The following is a 20,499-nucleotide window of genomic DNA, read 5'->3' on the forward strand; positions in this document are numbered from 1 at the left end:
GTGTTAGGCACCCACAATCGCTCGCTGGTAAAACCGCCTTACTTCTATTGAGGTGTAACGTGTTAAGATAGGCAAGCGAAGAAAGCTTGAAAAATTAATCTACCAAGTTGGATGATCTTCACTAAATTATTAAAAAACTAATAACTATATGCTATAAAAACTAAAAAAAATATAACCTAATATGCAATGCTAAAGGAAATAAAAAAGAAAAGAAAGATGTCACTGGTTTGGAATGTTGCCTCATACTTGATTGTAGATTGATTGATTGATTGATGATAAACTTGATCTTGAATTGACAATTGTGATTTTTGGATTGAAACAGGTGATTTGAGGAAAAAAAACAACTTTTGGTGAAAAGAAGTTTCTACTCAAGATCGACAAGAAGAAAAGAAGGATAAAATGAAGAACTAGAAAGAAAAAATGAAGAACAAAAAGAAGAAGAAGGCTATTAGCTCTGAATAACTAGGTCCAGATTATTAACTCCTCAATTCTAGCTCTAGCTTGCTCTAGATTATTTTTTTATGGGTGAATGAGACCCATATTTATAGCTTTTGGGATGGATTTCAATATGGTAATGAGTTTGATCCAATGGTCGAGTGTTGATGAAGAAAAATCCAATGGCTTGATCTCTTTCTCTCGGTTGCACCTCCTAAATCGGCCCTTGATTCAAGAGGTGGGATAAGGGTGCGATCTTGGCCCTTGGTTTTGGATATTTCAGATGGATTAGGGCAAAAAATCAAGCCCTACACGTCCTTAATGAGCCCATAATCCAGGGTTTCCAAACTTGGCTCCAAAATGGCATATTTTCTAGAATATTCTTGATTTTAGGGATCAAATCAAATCAAACAATTAAGGAAGGTTCTCTAGGTTTTTGGAGGCTTGAAAATGGGCTAGAAACCCTAATAAAAAGATCCAACTCGAGCTGGATCCACAGTCCATGAGCACGGGTCCAAAATCCACAAAAAGGCCCACTTTGACCATATTTTCAAATACTGCAAATTCCCTTTGACTGGGTCAAAATTAGGCAAACTCTTCTTCACAAAAATTGTTAACTAATCCATTAGGAAGGTCCATGAACTCTTAAAAATACCCTTGGGTCGAAATCTTACTCCAAAAAAAACGTTGCACTCAACAGTGCGAACAACGGGCTGAAACGGGATATGGCAAGATTAGGGTTTCCAAAATCCAAAAGGAACCTAGGCAAGCTTGTACTCATTTCGAAGGATTTTTCAAGGGGAATTCAAATATGAAATAATCTCATCCAAAGAAAGAGTGGAAAAAACGAGATTTGGGCTCCAAAGGGTTATAGGGGCATTTTGGTCATTTTCACTCAAAACTTCAGAAAGCAACAAAACTTCAGCCATAGCTAGAACATGATGAGGAGAGTCTAAAGACGCTAAAAGAAGATGAAAAGAAAGAAGTTTGATGTAGAAATGAAGACTCTAGAAAGCAAATCACCTTATATGATCAAATTTAATTCAAGGCAAAATCGTGAATGAATTATGCAGGGTGCAAAAAAATGGGGTGTCTCTGAGTTGCCCCTCTTTGTGCGGAGGTTGCTTTGCAACTGAAGCGGCAAAGCCATGGAGACAAACCATTTTTGCCAAGCTCCGACCTAAAAGATCTCATGCAATTTTTGAAAATTCATTTGAAAAATATTTTTGAAATAGGGCTTTTCCCTAGATATTTGAAATCCTTGATTTTTTTCAAGTTGTTTGTGAAAACACAGTTGAAAATGGTTGTCACTCAAGAGAGGATGGTATCGTACTTTACAAATGCGTGTTTTACGTCTTACAATTTTTCAGTACTCAACCAAAGTATCACACCTTCTAACGCGTGTATTTTACGCCTTACATTACATCGGTGTACTAGGACAATGGCTAATTTCAGGCATGATACTTAGGCCAAAAATGGTGATGGATAAGGATGAACAACTTTTTGAAATCAAGGGACAAAATTTTTTTGAAATCGATATTTTTCAAATTCATTTTGGAAAAGCTGGTGAAATCAAATGGATAGATCAATTCATTCATGATTTTGACTTAGATTAAAGATTCTCATATAATGGTGATAACCAAACACTGACGAAAGAAACAACTCACCGGGGAGAGCAAGAAGATCCACTGGGGATAGGAGATTCTAAAGATGATGGAAAGAAGACATGAAGATCACTTCTGGGGGGGAAGATAAGAGATGTGCTGGAGATGAAAGATGGATGCTGGGGATGATGATATTCAAGTTCAATCAATCAATCAATCAATTACGTTCAAGTATACTTGGGTTGGAAAAGACTGTCACTATGAGTTCAGCCGATCCATCCCGAAGGAAAGGTCGATAAAAACTGACATTGTTCTCGCGAACAATTTTAATGTTGCACAAATGGAATTACCGAAATGATATTAATGATCAAGTGGTTACCAATAGTGCGGTGGTGAAAACAAAACTTGATGAATATTTTCTCATACTGGAGGGTAAGAACCCCATGGTACTAATATTCATCATTTTTTTATTTTATGAAAAGTTTTTTTTTTATTTTTTATTTTATTTTTTTTTTTGATTTTTTTCAAACTTGGTCAACTGTCAAAACTGGTCAAAACCGGGTCAACTGGTGAGAACCGGGTCAAACAGTTCAAACCCGGGTCAGTCTAGACCAATCGGGTCAACCTGGGCCAACCAGATCAAACGGGTCCAAAATTGGTTGAACAGGACCGAACCTTATGCCAAAAATGGGCAAGGGGTACCCGACCCTCCTTATCTGGTGCTTGCACCGAATAATTTAAAATAGAAATTTTTTTTCAAAAAGGACCGAATTTGATGACAAAATTGGTAAGGTGTACCTAACCTTCTTTTTTTGGGTGCTTGCACCGAATAACTTTACACGAAAAAAAGTTTTGTTTGAAAAGGAAACTGAATCTTTGAAAAAGTCAAATAACCGAACAAACAAACCTTTATTCCTTTTTTTAAAACGTCTCATTCCAGTTTTGTCATCATGTGAATATAATGCAAATCCAAGCACTGAGTACTTACCAATAATATATCCGAACCGACTCAAGCTCTATATAAAACAGACGAAGGAGAAAGTGAGAAACCATACCTTTGCGTCCAGCAAGCCGAAGCTCGAGGAGCCAACTGCCGCCCCATGCATGGTAAGCCAATCTTTTACCCTTTTAAATTTTGTCTTTTCCTAGATTAATTAAACTTGCAATCACATGCAACTGCCCTTTACATAAATCAAGCTCATGCCCGCAGCCATTATAAATAAGGTTAGAAAAGGAGAACTCATACCTTGCAAACGTCCAATAGAAAAAGTGATGGTGCCGAAGCAACAAAGCCATACAGTCCGGATCATGCCGTGTTACGGTAATGCATTTTTTTTCTGTTCTTTTCGAACAAACAGTGATTTAATTCCCTGCAAGCATATAATGGAATCTCAACTTACCTTCCCCATACTTGGCAGTTTTAACCTCAATCTCGCATCTTAGAATTTTTTGGAAACAGTTGAGACTAGAAAAACAATTTCTTGGCAAATAATAGGCACGGGCATTATTTCTCTCCATGAGAGGTTAGTATAATATACATGATATATATACATAAAACTATAATGCAACTATGTTATTAGAATATGCATGAGTGTCAGATTATGATGGATGTATAGACCAAATTATTTGAATGCTATGTTAGTACAAAAAGTGCATGGTTCAGTTAGGATATATTGGCTTCAGAATTTTCTACGTGCTTGAAATCCTAGATTTTTCATCATAAGCCATCCAAAGCAAACCAAGTTTTTGAAAACAAATCATTTTTTTTTTTTTTTTTGAAATTCATTTTGAAAACAATTTTGAAAACCAATGGAAAACAAAACAAATTTTTTTTCACAGAATAAGAAATACCACAAATGATTAAATAACAAGTGAAGGTGGGGAAATGAATTACCGACAAGAAGATGAGCATGAAGACGACCATAGGATAGAAGTACGATCAAACTTGGCACCTATGAAGTAAATGATATTCTTGTCCCTTTGATTGCTTGACCTTCACAACGTACTGAACGACACCCAAAAATTTTCTTCCAAAACAGATAGAGCATAAAGCATAGGACCAATCTTCTGGAGACGACTTCCTCATACATCGCAATCACTAGTAGTGAATCCTCCAATGCCTTCCATTTTCATTTTTTTTTTTTGTTTTTTTTTTTTTTTTTTTTTTTTTTTTTTTTTTTTTTTTTTTTTTTTTGAGTACTTCTCAACTAGGAGATATAGTGGACTTAGAGATCAAGAGTGGACTTTCATAGGACTATAATGTAGGCTTAGGTGATGGGCTCAGAAAGAAGGGATAGGATCAAAAAATTATTTTTGGAGTAGAACTTGTCATATAAAGGGAGGAGTAATTGGAATGATAGTAGTGAGATGATGATACGGATCCCAAATCTCAAATGAAGCTGCCCCTTGTTTAGGTTTTCCATTTTGGACCGGTGTTGATTATTTTGTGCAACTCTAAGCATTTTGAGTTCTAACGGTTTTTTTTTTTTTTTTTTTTTTTTTTTGCACTAGGAGTTTTTTCTTCTTCTTCTTTTTTCTGACACCTTCTTGGGATAAATAACATGGGGATAATTGTTTCGTGATCAAAGATGGATGGAATGATGCCCCTGGAATATGACAAGTTCTATAAAAATAGGTATGGGTAATCTATGGGTAGGCTAAAGATTTATTAGGCTTCCTAAAGGATATGGGCTTGTATTGTGGGAAATAAAAGAATAGGCTAAGGCTCAAATGGGCTTCTAGCTAATGGTAGCATATGACATTAGGTGGGCTTATGAGGCTAAAAACAAAACGATCAAATATGGCCTGTTCCATCGTCTCTCTAAGATTTCCACTATACTCTTCGTCTTAAAATAACCAAAGTTGGGTAAAAAAGTAGTACCTCTTTAATGGTCGGCATTGGTAGGATTTTCCATGTAGAATCTTCATAGTGAATGGACATTCATTGTTAGGTTCGAACTTTCGGTTCATTGATTCCACTCTAGTGCGGATTTGCTTGCTTTCGGCTTTTACTTGCAACAATGTCTCCATTGGTATCTAAGTCCAAGTAGAACATCAATGCTCTCCTTCATATATCTCGGCTCTCAAAAATGTTGATTGTAGATGAACTCCTCTTAGCATTTAAATTTCGTTGATGTAGTCAGATTCGAGTCAGCTGACTTCTTTGATAGATAGCTCTCATGTCTTCGATGGATGCAAATGGATGCTAATGATGCAATATGGAGTTTACCCTCTCCACGGTAAGGTAACCGATTGGATGATTGGCTAAGTAGCCGTTGATTGATGGAATGAGAATATTTCCCTTTTTGATGGGATAGTTGATCAAATGATGTTGTGGAGCTTTGTCCTCTCCACAAGGGTAAATGCATAATCTTTGAATGCTGATGTTGATGTTGGTGATCTTAGACATTTGAAAAATCTTCTCAAACATAATCAATTTGAACTTTCTTCCTCCTCAATTTCTTCTTCTCGGTGAGTGATTCTCTCATCTTCGAACAATGAAAATCATGCACCACCCTAAGATAATAGATTGTCATAGGTATGATCAACACTTCTATAGATTCCTTCAGTAATTTGATCAGGCTTCAACGCTCAGAGGGGATCAAGGTTATACCAATCTGCACATAATGTGGTTCATCTGTGGTGCCAAGGTTGATGGTCTTTGTCTCCACAATGACTAGTGTCTGTCATCAATCCTCGATCGCTCATGAGAAAGAATGGACTCAGCAGCTTCATTGTCCATTCCTTCTTCATCATCGGGGGGAGGGGATCATAATAATCTGCACAAGTCATTCAATCATCTTGCACTAAGGCAAGTGGGTAAATTATATTCTGTGGGATTTTGAAAACTTTTTTTGATTTTTTTGTATTTTTGAAAATTTTTAATTTTTTTTGTTTTTTGAAATATCTGATTTTTTTTATTTTTTGATATATCTGATTTTTTTTTTTTTTTTTTTTTTTTTTTTTTTTCATAAAAGAATAAAACAAACTAATTGAGAGTAGAAAACTTATCTGTGCTAAGCAGCGGACCGGGATCAAATATAGGAGAGAAATTGATTCGGAACCCATCAACCAATGTTGTAGCTCCATGCATGAGTGATGAATTTTCTGAATGATGTGATTTCTCCATGAGCAACATATCAAACTTCGTGACGTTATGTGATTTGTACGCCACACCCCCTGAGAAGTCAAGTTTCCATCCTGGGTCTAGTGCATGAATGTCATCAAAAAACACATGAGTGCCTAGACGCGTGCCCTAGCTTGAAAGTGATTGTGGTGGTTGAATGGCCATTTCATATGATCATGGTTGGTGGTGTTTCCCAACCTCTCCATTGTCAACTTACTTTGGGTTTGATGGCAGCTAGATCTTGAAGAGACAAACATAGAGTAGTCCCATTCACCAAATACCAATAAGGTCATTAGAAGAATAATAACCCGCGAGAATGTTGCAATGGCAAATGACTTCGATTTTCTTGAGCTCGGCATCTGATCTTCCAAGTGTGAGGAAGATGTAAAGTCTTTGAGACTAGTAGTAAGACGCCCAAAATGCCTATCATCGGAATCCGACTTAGCCATTATAAACTGGTCTTCAGAGAAAAGTATTGCAAAAGCATCATTATAGTCCTCTTCCTTGCATTCTAGTGAAGTGATCTTGATAGCAGAAATGGAATCTTTTTCTTCATAAAAAATAGGACAAAACATGTCAAAGAGCTCGATACCATAATCTTCTGAATCATCTATCGGGGATATGTTTTGAGAATCTTGGTCAACCGGTTCGAACATAGACTTGGTAGACTTCTCAAGTACCACTTCTTGGACCTCTTGGTCTTCTAACAAACTTGGCTCACAAACCTTCAACTGTCGTAAAGAAGATGGTGAAGCATATACCTTATCTTTGGGCTTATCAAACTCCTTATCTAGAACATGCAACAAAGGTGGAGCCGATAATGGTGTCTTCTTAGTTGGTGATTCAAAGAAGCAGGGGTGCCACTTTTTTCATCCAACGATATAGCCTTGGCCTTGGGCCTTGCTTGTTTTGTGCCTTGTAATCTTTAATTGCATCTTGAAAATTGAGCGGCTTGAAGAGCGACATGGCATTAACCTTGGATGCTTGCTCGAGTGGGGTAATGAATGAGGCGGACTTTTCTTGACAGAGGCTCTAATGTGTGAACTTCTCCATTATAGTACGGTAATGGATTTGTCACAACATTTGGAGCACCGAGATGTGATACATCAATTCTCCCGATTCGATCAAATCTTGTATCGCATGCTTAAGAGCTCCACACTTTTTCTGTAGGATGTCCAATAGATCGATGGAAATCACAATGTTTAGAAGCATCATACCAATATGGTGGTGGATTCGAGGAGGCCTAGGCTGCAATGGTGTAACTAGGCCTTCTTTGGATCAAAGCCTTGAGAATGACCGACAATGGGTGCGGTAGCTCGTGAACTGCCCTCGTGGCTTAGGGAACCCTCTATTTTGGTATCCTTGTTGTCTTGGAAGATATGCAATCTGATTGGAAGAAGGATGAGCTGTCACCTCTTCTTGGATCTGTGCGTGTGGTTGAGACTGTACTTGTGTGGCAACAGCGTTGGCTTCTTTGTTGTTCACCGTTACAGTGGGAGGTTTCTTCTTCTGCGGGTTAGATCCTATAGACATTGAGCTGATGGGAGAAATATTGCCAGATGATAACCCATCTTCTATTTGTGATCCAGCGGCAACTAAGGCTTGATATGTCGGATGATAACTAGCACTTAGCCTGGTTGCATACTCTTGGTTCAAACTCTTCATAACCATCCTAATTTGCTCCTGTTCCGTGGGCCTATCAATGATTTGGGCCGCTTTTGTCCTCCATCTTGTAATGTACTCTGTAAAACTTTCATTCGGACCTTGCTTCAAAGCTTCAAGTTGCCTTCGGCCCATTTGGATGTCAGTGTTGTAAGAGAAGTGAGCTACGAAAGCATTTACCAGTTCAGGCCAAGTCTTGATTTTTTGCGTTTCAGTATTCATCCACCAAGTAAGGGCTGCACCCTTAAGACTCCTCTGGAATAGTTGAACCATTAGTTCTGGCCCGATTCCCATCGGTTGTAGATAACTTGCATACATACGAATGTGAGCCTTTGAATGACCCGGTTCCCTCATATCGCTCCATCTTTGGAAATTCGAATCCATGTGGTACTCTGATCTGTGGATATGGACACAGATTATCAAGGTCCAGGTCTTCACCCTTCATCTTGGTCATTGCTTCTTTCAATTTCTTAATCTCCTCCATTACAGGGTCAACCGGTGGTTGGATTGGGTTTTGCACTTGGTATTGGGGGTTCGTGTAGAACAGTGGTTGTGGAGTTTGTGGAAAATAGGTTGGGGTTGGTAACATAAATGGGTTGGACATCATGGTTGTAGTTGGAATTTGGTTTGGGCTTTGAAAAGTTTGATGAGTGGATGGTTGAGGCATGTAGGTTGTGTTATCCTGAGGAAAAAATTGGGACGGAGTATGGGTTGACATAGGAACATGTAATTGGGTTGATCTATGTGTCGCATACGGAGTGGGTAATGAGGTTGGTAGAATGGTAGGGTTAGGACTAACCATGGGAGGTAGTGTGATACCTGGTTGTTGTGGTTGACCCAGACTTGGAGTTATTGCAAACTTTGACATCATCTTGAGAAACATCTTTTCCATCGCCTTCTCCATCAATTCCTCTTGACTGGTAGGGATTGACGATTCACCAGAATTACTTGTATGTGGACCTCGAATGTTCGCTGATAAAATTTGTCCCTCAGATGGAGGTGCTGGTGGAGAACTCTTTTTGTGGCACATACATGTGATGAAGATAGAGGTGGCAGCGATAACTCTTGAGAAGAACCGCCGGTTGATTCTCCATTTGAATCAGTGAGTTAATGGTTGCACGAGATAACCTTAACCCTGGTCTTCTATTCCAACTAGCTTCTGGATAAGCCTTCTTCTTTCCTATCTTAACTGAAACACCTCAAAGAAAATGTAAGTCTGACTCTCTAGGGATGTCCCCAGCAGAGTCGCCAAAAAACTGTAAGCACAAAAATGTGTACCTAAGTCTATGCAATTGATTTTAGAGTCGCCACTAACTTTATTAAGGAAAAGTTGAGTAAAACCTATGTGAAGGACTAGCCCTCGAAACTAGATGATTATTGGGTTCGGGAGTCAAGGTACGATGTGGGAAGGTGTTAGGCACCCACAATCGCCTGGTAAAAACCGGCCTTACTTCTATTGAGGTGTAACGTGTTAAGATAGGCAAACGAAGAAAGCTTGAAAAATTAATCTACCAAGTTGGATGATCTTCACTAAATTATTAAAAAAAAGCTAATAACTATATGCTATAATAAAACTAAAAAATATAACCTAATATGCAATGCTAAAGAAATAAAAAGAGAAAAGAAAGATGTCACCTGGTTTGGAATGTTGCCTCATACTTGATTGTAGATTGATTGATTGATTGATGATAAACTTGATCTTGAATTGACAATTGTGATTTTTGGATTGAAACAGGTGATTTGAGGAAAAAAACAACTTTTGGTGAAAAGAAGTTTCTACTCAAGATCGACAAGAAGAAAAGAAGGATAAAATGAAGAACTAGAAGAAAAAATGAAGAACACTAAAGAGAAGAAGGCTATTAGCTCTGAATAACTAGGTCCAGATTATTAACTCCGAATTCCTAGCTCTAGCTTGCTCTAGATTATTTTTTATGGGTGAATGAGACCCATATTTATAGCTTTTTGGGATGGATTTCAATATGGTAATGAGTTTGATCCAATGGCTGAGTGTTGATGAAGAAAAATCCAATGGCTTGATCTTTTTCTGGTTGCACCTCCTAAATCTGGCCCTTGATTCAAGAGGTGGGATAAGGGGTGCGATCTTGGCCCTTGGTTTTTGGATATTTCAGATGGATTAGGGCAAAAAATCAAGCCCTACACGTCCTTAATGAGCCCATAATCCAGGGTTTCCAAACTTGGCTCCAAAATGGCATATTTTCTAGAATATTCTTGATTTTAGGGATCAAATCAAATCAAACAATTAAGGAAGGTTCTCTAGGTTTTTGGAGGCTTGAAAATGGGCTAGAAACCCTAATAAAAAGATCCAACTCGAGCTGGATCCACAGTCCATGAGCACGGGTCCAAAATCCACAAAAAGGCCCACTTTGACCATATTTTCAAATACTGCAAATTCCCTTTGACTGGGTCAAAATTAGGCAAACTCTTCTTCACAAAAATTGTTAACTAATCCATTAGGAAGGTCCATGAACTCTTAAAAATACCCTTGGGTCGAAATCTTACTCCAAAAAAAACGTTGCACTCAACAGTGCGCATAACGGGCTGAAACGGGATAGGGCAAGATTAGGGTTTCCGAAATCCAAAAGGAACCTAGGCAAGCTTGTACTCATTTCGAAGGATTTTTCAAGGGGAATTCAAATATGAAATAATCTCATCCAAAGAAAGAGTGGAAAAAACGAGATTTGGGCTCCAAAGGGTTACAGGGGCATTTTGGTCATCTTCAACTCAAAACTCAGAAAGCAACGAAACTTCAGCCATAGCTAGAACATGATGAGGAGAGTCTAAAGACGCTAAAAGAAGATGAAAAGAAAGAAGTTTGATGTAGAAATGAAGACTCTAGAAAGCAAATCACCTTATATGATCAAATTTAATTCAAGGCAAAATCGTGAATGAATTATGCCTGGGGTGCAAAAATGGGGTGTCTACACAAGGTTAATTTCTTTAAGCTTTTTTATCCCCAAGCCTCCTTCCTCAACTGGTTTACAGACCTGTTCCCATTTCACTGTGATTGCCATCTTTTTACTCGACTCCCCTGACCACAAGAAGTTTCTCATGGCCCGCTCCGCTTCTTTAATGATACTCGCTGGCCATTTGTACAGAGCCATGTTATGTATAGGTATACTGGAAAGCACTGCCTTGATCATGATGCTTCTCCCTTGAAAGGACAGTAACCTTCCCCTCCAATTGGCCATTTTCGATCTGATTTTATCAAGCAGTATGTGAACCCCTGCTCTAGTAACTCTTCCTTTCAACAACGGTACGCCCAAATATTTCTCTGGAAGAGCCCCTTCTGCTATACCAAACTCCTCAGCTATGGCCCTTCTCCGCGCAAGTGTGATGCCACCCAAGATGAGCTTGCATTTAGCCTTGTTAAGAAACTGCCCCGCTGCTTGTTGGTATCTAAAAAGAAAATCTAAAATATGTCACCGGCCCCGGATCTTACCATTCGCAAAGATGATTATGTCGTCCGCCAAAGAGTAGGTGTGAAGGACCCATCGCCCCTGTTAATCACCATCGATCCTACCAATCTCTTGTTTCTCAATTCTAGGATATTTCTACTCAGTACCTCTTCAGCTAATGCAAAGAGGAGAGGTGATAAAGGGGTCTCCCCGCCTTAGACCCTTTCCACCTGAAAAGAAGCATAAAGGCCCACCATTGATAAGGACCGACATTTTCGGCTGACTTTAGAATACAATGAATCCAGTTGATGAATCTAATTGGGAAACCAAATCGGGCGAGAACTTGAGATAAGAATTCCCAACTTAAAGTATCAAAGGCTTGAGAAATATCAATCTTCATCACCACATTCCCTCCAAATCTTTTTATATCCAGCTCATTCACCATTTCTGATGCAAGCCCTATATTGGAGTGCACACTTCTCCTGGAATAAAACCGCTTTTGTGGAGATATGATCCTCCCAATGAACTTATTTAGTCTAACTTGGAGGATCTTAGAAATAATCTTCATGTTGAAGTTACTCAAACATATTGGCCTGAATTGGATCAGTTTGACCGCGTTTCTCTCCTTCGGGATGAGTGACAAGAAATTAGAGTTGAAACCTTGTGGAATTCTTGGATCAACAAAAAAGGACTGTATAGCAAAACACACATCAATCCTAATAATAGACCAACAAGCATGGTAGAAGCAACCTGAGAATCCATCTCGCCTTGGAGAGCTGTCCGGGTTCATCATAAACACCACTTGTTGAATTTCTTCGTAATTGGGGGTTTGGGACAAGAACATTGCATCCATAGCCGTAAGAGAAGGCTGGATGGATTCCAGAGAGCATCATCTGGATCACCGGATTTTTCAAGAATTTTTATGTGATAATCGATTTCACCAAGATATTCTTGAATTTGAGTTTGTGTAGACATTAGCACACCCTCTTCTTCATTTTGCAGCTCGTGAATCATAGCTTTACTCTGTCTAGTTTTATACAGAGCGTGAAAGTAGGCCTAATTTCTTTCACCTTCTCCAACCCATTTGTCTTTGCTTTTAGCTCTCCACAAGTCTTTGGTGGTCGGCCATAGCTTGACAAAGTTGGGCTTCTTTAAGCATAACTTGGTTCATTTGCTTGACTATCCTCCAAGTTCATGTCCACTTCTTGTTGAGCGACTCATTTCCTCCCGGGCTTTGAGAGATTTATTTCAACATTCGAACACTTCAAGGTTCCAAATTTTAAGATCTTTTTGAGTCTTTGAAGCTTTTTTTCATGAGCACTACCATCGGGTTCCATCGGGACTGATTCGGATGGTGAAGGCGATCTGCAGGAAGGTTGGGTGAGTAATCCAAAATTTATTGAATCTAAAAGGAGCGTTACCTGGTTTGGGAATCTGTACAAAATCACCGCAAAGGGGGGAGTGATCAGACGCCACTCTGCTGAGCACTTTGTACCTCCAGCCCGTGAACTTACAGTTCCAAGCATTATTAACCAAAATCCGGTCAAGCATAGACACTATTCTGCCAGCTCCAGCTTGATTATTACACCAAGTGAAAGTTTGGCCCTGGGAATTAGCTTGCATAAGGCAACAATCGTTGATCATATTGTGGAATTCTTCCATTGCCGGTCTCATCATCGGAGGTCTCCCCCCTTTTCTCTCGAGTAGCTCGGGACCACGGTTGAAGTCGCTGCAACCAACCATGGCAAATCCGTCTTCATAGCCACCAATTCAGCCCAGAGTTGTCTTCTGTGGAGCATTAGGCTGTGGGCATGAACAAAAGACATGACAACTCCTTCTACCTCAATTGTTATTTGCTACCTTGAGGCATGTACAAGGTTTATTTGCAATCCTCTCTTATACAATATCCAAAGGTTGCCTGTTCTATCTACTTCATCATTGTGGAAAAAGCACTCATCATAGTCCGGCAACCCCATTTTCAAAACTGAATCTGTCTTCGGCTTTACCAAAGGTTCTACTAGACAAATAACATCAAACTGAAATTTCTTCACCATGCTACGGATCCTCTCCATGGCTTGACCCTTTATAGCTCCCCTAATGTTCCAATAGAGTGGCGTCATTAATGGGCTGGTTTAGGTTTTTGCACCTGTACTTTCGGTAAAGATCGAGCTTGTGAACTCGTACCTTCCCCTTTTTTTGGTCTTCCCCTACCTCTTTTCGGTAACCGGATCGGGTCGGGTTTCAACTTGATCACTCCACCTCCCTGACACGAGGCCAGCTTCTCTCACCAACTCATCCTGCATCTTGGGGACGTTGTCATTAGTATCAAGAGTACTGAAGTTGTTACTAATGTTCACTTCACACCTTAGCGGTACCTCTGAGACAAAAGGTACAATGGCGGTTACTAACTTTTCGTTAACTCTCGATTCACGGTGATCTAGATCCTCCGAAGCTTCCCGTCGGACCGATGTTGTGGCTCGGGCCGTGCATCTTCAAAGTGTTCTGTAGAATCATCATCGTGTTCCAGAGTCGTCTCTTGTTGTTCGTTATCCCTCTCGAGTCGCACCTGATAAACTTCTTGTACCTCCTCATGCTCTCCTGACGTCTCACCATGTTCCTTTGTTCCTTGTTGCCTCTGTTTCCTTTAGTTTTTTTCTTCGGCTTTTGAGAGATCTTTGGGTAAACTCAGCCCCCTCACCCCGAGTTGACGCCTCCTTAGCTGATTTTCCTTTGTTGGGAACCTGAGCTTGGACTGGTGGATTGGTGTTGTTGGTTTTCTCTTTACCCAGTGCAACTTTAAGATGTCTGCACTCCGAGACAAGATGCCCAATACCCTTACAATGTGAACAAAATTTGGGCATGTTTTTTACTTCCACTTTTTGCCAGAACTGGATGTTCGAGTCCTCTACTTCCACCCAGATTCTCTCAGGTACCGGCTTCGATAGATACACTCAAACTCTCCAAATATAAGAATTAGAAATACACTCAAACTCTCCAAAGAGGTTCCATGTACGTGGAATTGTAGGTTATTAGAAGATACTATCTTTCATATTGCCACATAGGATAGAGAAAAGGCTAACTCTCATATTAGAGTGCCACATATTTTTCGTTAAATATTATTTGAGGTTAGTTCGATACATTTGCATCCAGTTTTCGGTTCCCTATTAATTGTTTTTTTACGTTAGTTTTATTCAGTATTATACATATTTTAAAATATTTGTCATTATTGTTTTGCCGTTATTATTATTATTATTTTCATTTTCTGTTATATATTTTGTGATGTTATTTTTTGTATAACTGTTTTTAACTATGTTTTGATGCTGTGTTAAAGATATATTTGAAATAAGTCAGTGCTTTATCATAGACACTAAAATTGTATGATTTGTAATAGGGAATTAGTTTTTACAAATCACCTATTTTTTAGCAATTTTGTTTATTTGATCAAATATATAAGAATTGGAACACTAAAAGTGTTTGATTCGTAATAGGAAATTATTTTCTACAAATCATTTATTTTTTAGCAATTTTTTTTTATTTGATCAAATATATAAGAATTGGAAATACACTCAAACTCTCCAAATATAAGAATTAGAAATACACTCAAACTCTCCAAAGAGGTTCCATGTACGTGGAATTGTAGGTTATTAGAAGATACTATCTTTCATATTGCCACATAGGATAGAGAAAAGGCTAACTCTCATATTAGAGTGCCACATATTTTTCGTTAAATATTATTTGAGGTTAGTTCGATACATTTGCATCCAGTTTTCGATTCCCCATTAATTGTTTTTTGACGTTAGTTTTATTCAGTATTATACATATTTTAAAATATTTGTCATTATTGTTTTGCCGTTATTATTATTATTATTTTCATTTTCTATTATATATTTTGTGATGTTATTTTTTGTATGATTGTTTTTAACTATGTTTTGATGCTGTGTTAAAGATATATTTGAAATAAGTCAGTGCTTTATCATAGACACTAAAATTGTATGATTTGTAATAGGGAATTAGTTTTTACAAATCACCTATTTTTTAGCAATTTTGTTTATTTGATCAAATATATAAGAATTGGAACACTAAAAGTGTTTGATTCGTAATAGGAAATTATTTTCTACAAATCATTTATTTTTTAGCAATTTTTTTTTATATGATCAAATATATAAGAATTGGAAATACACTCAAACTCTCTAAATATAAGAATTAGAAATACACTCAAACTCTCCAAAGAGGTTCCATGTACGTGGAATTGTAGGTTATTAGAAGATACTATCTTTCAAATTGCCACATAGGATAGAGAAAATGCTAACTCTCATATTAGAGTGCCACATAGGAGAGAGAAAATCCTCTTTTAAAGGTCTCTGCTTTAGTATATAGATAGTAGATACCCTCTTGGCTCTATTTTTCAAGGCTTTAAATAGTCTCTAATTTTTTGTAAACTCTATAATTATGGAAAAAAAAAAGGAATTCCAAATTTTTAGATATCCTTAGATATATATTATAGGTGTACCCTCTTGGCTCTATTTTTTGAGCGTTCACAAAGTCTCCAATATTTGTAAAACTCTTTGGCTAATTACGAAAAAAATTGGAGACAAATAAAATAAAATCAAACAAATAAGGAATTTCCAACTTTGGGCTCGACGTTTATACTCTTTTTATTTCCTTGATTTTCAAGATGGTTAAGTTGTCAAAATTAAGAGCGTATCTCCTTTTTTTTTTTTTTTTTACTAAGGCAAGCAGCAAAATACTTGTCAAGACCAAAAGAGATATGTTCTAAGCTAGGGTATCCTATGTTTAAGCCCTTCTATGCTAGAGAATATGATTTGAATGAACTCATATAACTATATAATCTTCATCAATAGATTTAAGAGAAGGCATGTCCCACAACAAAAGTAGTAAGTAAGAATTTTTATGCATGCCCTTATGCTAAAAAGACCCTTAGTCCCGTGAAATAGACTATACATTTACATGAATTAATATTAGAGATTTAGCAAAATAATAATAATAATAATAATAATACTGGAGGAGAAAAAAAAAATCTTCTACTGACAGTTTGATTACCAAGATATTAAATCACGACAACAATAAACGTTCTGCAGTAGTACTCTTATGGAAAACATGTTGAACTGTACATTTGCCTACATGGGATGATGAAAAGCCCTATTTGATATACAAAATACAAACTGTGGTTCAAGAGGCCGGTGACGATTCATCGTCTGCATTTTCAATCTCTGTGGTTTCTACACTCTTCTCTTCCACAATAAATCCATCCTTGAACCTATCGTAGTTTGTTTGCTCATCTGACTTCCAAGGACGTTCCCCCAGTACTCTAATCATGTCCTCTTGATGTAAAACCTCCTTCTCCAACAACAGCTTAGCAATCTGAACCATATGCTCTTTATGCTCGCTCCTTTATTAGTCTACATCAATAAGAAACCACTGAAACAGAAAATTTCACCGAAGAACTCTTATGAAGTTTTCAATCCTCTTTAGTTTTCTTTAAAGGGAGATGGTTGATTTGGTTGATTACTTCTACACGACCATTGACTTTTCCAGATTTCACATTGGCTGATTGCTTTTATGAAATAATGTTTATCACAGAGATAGGATTTGGTTGAATTTCATGAGTAATCACCTCCCTAAATGTTCCATGTGCTTATTAAAAATAGCCATTCTGAACGTATCCTACAACCATTGAGCTCCAAGAAATCACATCTCGGTACGTAGTATCTTCGAAGACAGAAGCAACATATTGAATTGAATAACATTTTGTGTAAACAGATAGAAGAGCATTTCTAATCCTTCTTTCAGGATCCAATCTGTTCCTATAGGAGTAGCCATGGATTTTTGTATCATTTCTTTACAATTATCAAGCTACACTAAAGATATTGATGGCAGGGAGGACACTTACTAAGGTTACGACATTCGGCTTCAAGCCCAGATCCAACATGTCAATGAAAATGCTCACGACATCACTAGACATAGTATATTGAGCAAGAGAAGAAACAACCCCACTATATGTAACTACATCTGCGTATATTGTATATTGTATGCTATCCTAAAAAAAACCGTTTTGAGCATAGCTATAAATTAGAGCATTCCACGCCTTATTTTCTCTTCGGGCTTGAGATATTTAGCACTAGATGTTGGTATTCTCCTCTTATAGAATTGAAGGCATCACAAGTACACATAATTTGGTTATAAACTTCAGTTAATAGTGAAAATGATTCATGTTTGTCGTCTTTACCGCTGGCCATGCATGACTTTATATTTGATGGGATTTGCTTGCTATGGTTTGAATAGATTTAATGATAGTTTTGTATATCTAAATAGGGCTAACAATATATTGTCAAAGTTAGAATCAGAACCCGCCCTTGACTTGCTTCAGCATGAGCTAGCAGCTTAAACGAATACCACAACTTCAATTATTGCAAGTAGCGAGCTTAGTGTGCATGATAGGAAATTAGCCGACGCTATTGAATAATAAAAACACACGTTTATGTTGCATTGTTGATTAATAAAGAGGTTTTGCCACATTGTTTGTAGGCATTGGAAATATATAAAGCTCAATAAGGAGATGATGATTCAGTTGAGGTTGTCCATTTAGGCGTCTTTTTAAAGTTGTATATAAGAATTGAGGAAACGAGAAAGCTTTGGAGCAGAATCAACTGTCTCAGAAGGTATTTAAGAATTGGGGACTAAGTGCTAATGTGTAGAAGTTGACATTGTTAAGTTGAGGAGGTTTTATGACGCAATTTGTATAATTCTTATTAGCAAAACACATGAGAAGAGTATGGCTAGAGTCTAGAGCTATGACACTTATTGCTATTTTAGAGTCCCTCTATAACCACAAAAAGTTTCGAGCTTCTAAGAAGTGTCTTACAAAGGGGTTTGATTTATTTTGAGTGTTTACTTACAAGGTTTTAATCATACTAAGATTTGTGCCGCGAGACATTAAACTAACCTAAAAAAATAATTAAGTTAAAATTAAAAAATGGGTAACTAATATCAAAGAATAATTAACTGAAAATCGGAAACTGGATGCAACTATACTGAAATAACCTCAAAAAAAAAAATTAATGGAAAATTGGAAATTGGATGCAAATGCATTGAACTATGTAACCTCAAAGAATAATTGACATAAAATCATAAACTGGATGGAATTGCAGTGAACCTTAAAAAATAATTAATGAGAAATTGGAAATTGTATGTAAATGCATTGAACTAACCTAAACTAACTTCAAATAATAATTAATGGGAAATCGAAAACTGGATGCAAATGCATTGAACTAACCTAATTAACGAGAAATCGGAAACTGAATGCAAATGCAACAAACTAACCTCAAAAAACAATTAACGGGAAATTAGAAACTGGATGCAATTGCATTGAACTAACCTAATTAATGAAAATTTTGAAACTGGATGCAAACACAACAAACTAACCTCAGAGAACAATTAACGGGAAATCGAAAATTGTAAGCAAACTCATTGAACTAACGTCAAAGAATAATTAACAAAAAATTGAAAACTTGAAGCAACTACATTTAACTAATCTCAAAAAATAATTAACGGGAATTCAAAATTTATAAGCAAATGCATTGAATTAACCTCAAAAAATAATTAAAGGGAAATCGGAAACTGGATGCCATTGTATTAAACTAACCTCAAAATATTACTCACAGGAAATCAGAAATTGGATGCAACTGCATTGAACTAACTTCAAATAATATTTATCGAGCAATCCAAAACTTGATGCAAATGCATTTAACTAACCTCAAAAAATAATTAACGTGAAATCGGAAACTGGATGCAAATGCATTGAACTAATATCTAAAAATAATTAATTGGAAATTGGGTTCAATCTGGTCGCAAATGTATTGAACTAACCTCAAAGAATAATTAAAGGGAATCAGTAATTGGATGAAACTAACATTTTTTTTTTGCATGGAACTAACCTCGAATAATAATTAACGAGAAATCGAAAACTAGATACAAATGCATTGAACCAACCACAAGGAATATAGAACGGGATATTCAAAACTGAATGTAACTGCATTGAACCAACCTCAAATAATAAATAATGGAAAATCTAAAACTAGACGCAACTGCACTGAACTAAGCTCAAAAAATAATTAACAAAAAATTGGTTTGGATGTAAATGCATTGAACTAACCTCAAAGAATAATCAATGGAAAATCGAAAACTGGATGCAAGTGCATCAAACTAACCTCAAAGAAAGTTAAAAATTGGATGCAAATCCATTGAACTAAACTCGAATAATAATTTACAAGAAAACGAAAACTGGATGCAAATGCATTCAATTAACCTCAAAAAATAATTAACGGGAAATCAAAAATTGGATGAAATTGCATGGAACTAACCTTTTTTTTTTCTTTGCATAGAACTAACCCCAAAGAATAATTAACGTGAAATCAGAAACTGGATACAAATGCATCGAACTAATCACAAATAGCAATTAACGAGAAATCGGAAACTTGATGCAAATGCATTGACCTAATCTCAAATAATAATTAATAGGACATCAGAAACTGAATGCAAGTGTATTGAACTAACCTTAGATAATAATAATTAACCTATAAATCATGACTGTATGCAAATGCATTAAACTAACCTTAAAATGAGAAATCGGATACTGGATGCAAACACAACGAACTAACCTAAAAGAATAATTAACAGGAAATCAGAAACCTGATATAAATGGAACGAACAAACCTCAAAAAATAATTAATGAGAAATCAAAAAACGGAATACTAATGCGTTAAACTAACCACAAAGAATAATTAATTAATGGGAAATTGAAAACTGGATACAAATACATTGAACTAACCTCAAATAATAGTTAACGGGAAATCAAAAACTGGGTGCAAATTCTTTGAATTAACCCGAAAGAATAATTAAAGGAAATCCGGAAACTCGATGCAACTGCACTAAACTAACATAAAAAACAATTAACAGAAAATCGAAAACCGGATGCAAGTATGCAACTGCATTGAACTAATCTCAAAAAATAATCAATGGGAAATCTGAAACTAGATGCAATTGTGTTTAGCTAAACTCACCAGGACCAGAGAATAAATGGAATAGTGTGCAAATTTATTTCACTATTTTCATTGGTAAAAAGGTAAAGGCATTTTCTAACACTAAATTTAAATATTGTTAATAAACAAATAAAGAAAGAAAGTAGGTCGAGACAACCTACATACAACAGGGGAAAAGAATCACTGAAACAATCCAC

At 36.8% G+C, this 20,499-nt stretch overlaps 1 long non-coding RNA gene across 1 annotated transcript; it reads left to right on the forward strand.

Moving 5' to 3' along the window:
• Positions 1–3,458: 3,458 nt before the first annotated feature.
• LOC147491709 (uncharacterized) lies at positions 3,459–9,867 on the forward strand. Its single transcript, XR_015199311.1, has 2 exons — positions 3,459–3,562; positions 9,563–9,867. It is a non-coding gene; the product is annotated as an uncharacterized LOC147491709 (long non-coding RNA).
• The last annotated feature ends 10,632 nt before the right edge of the window (positions 9,868–20,499 follow it).

Source organism: Coptis chinensis, chromosome 6 (genome assembly GCF_015680905.1).
Source record: "Coptis chinensis isolate HL-2020 chromosome 6, ASM1568090v1, whole genome shotgun sequence".
Lineage (NCBI taxonomy): Eukaryota > Viridiplantae > Streptophyta > Magnoliopsida > Ranunculales > Ranunculaceae > Coptis > Coptis chinensis.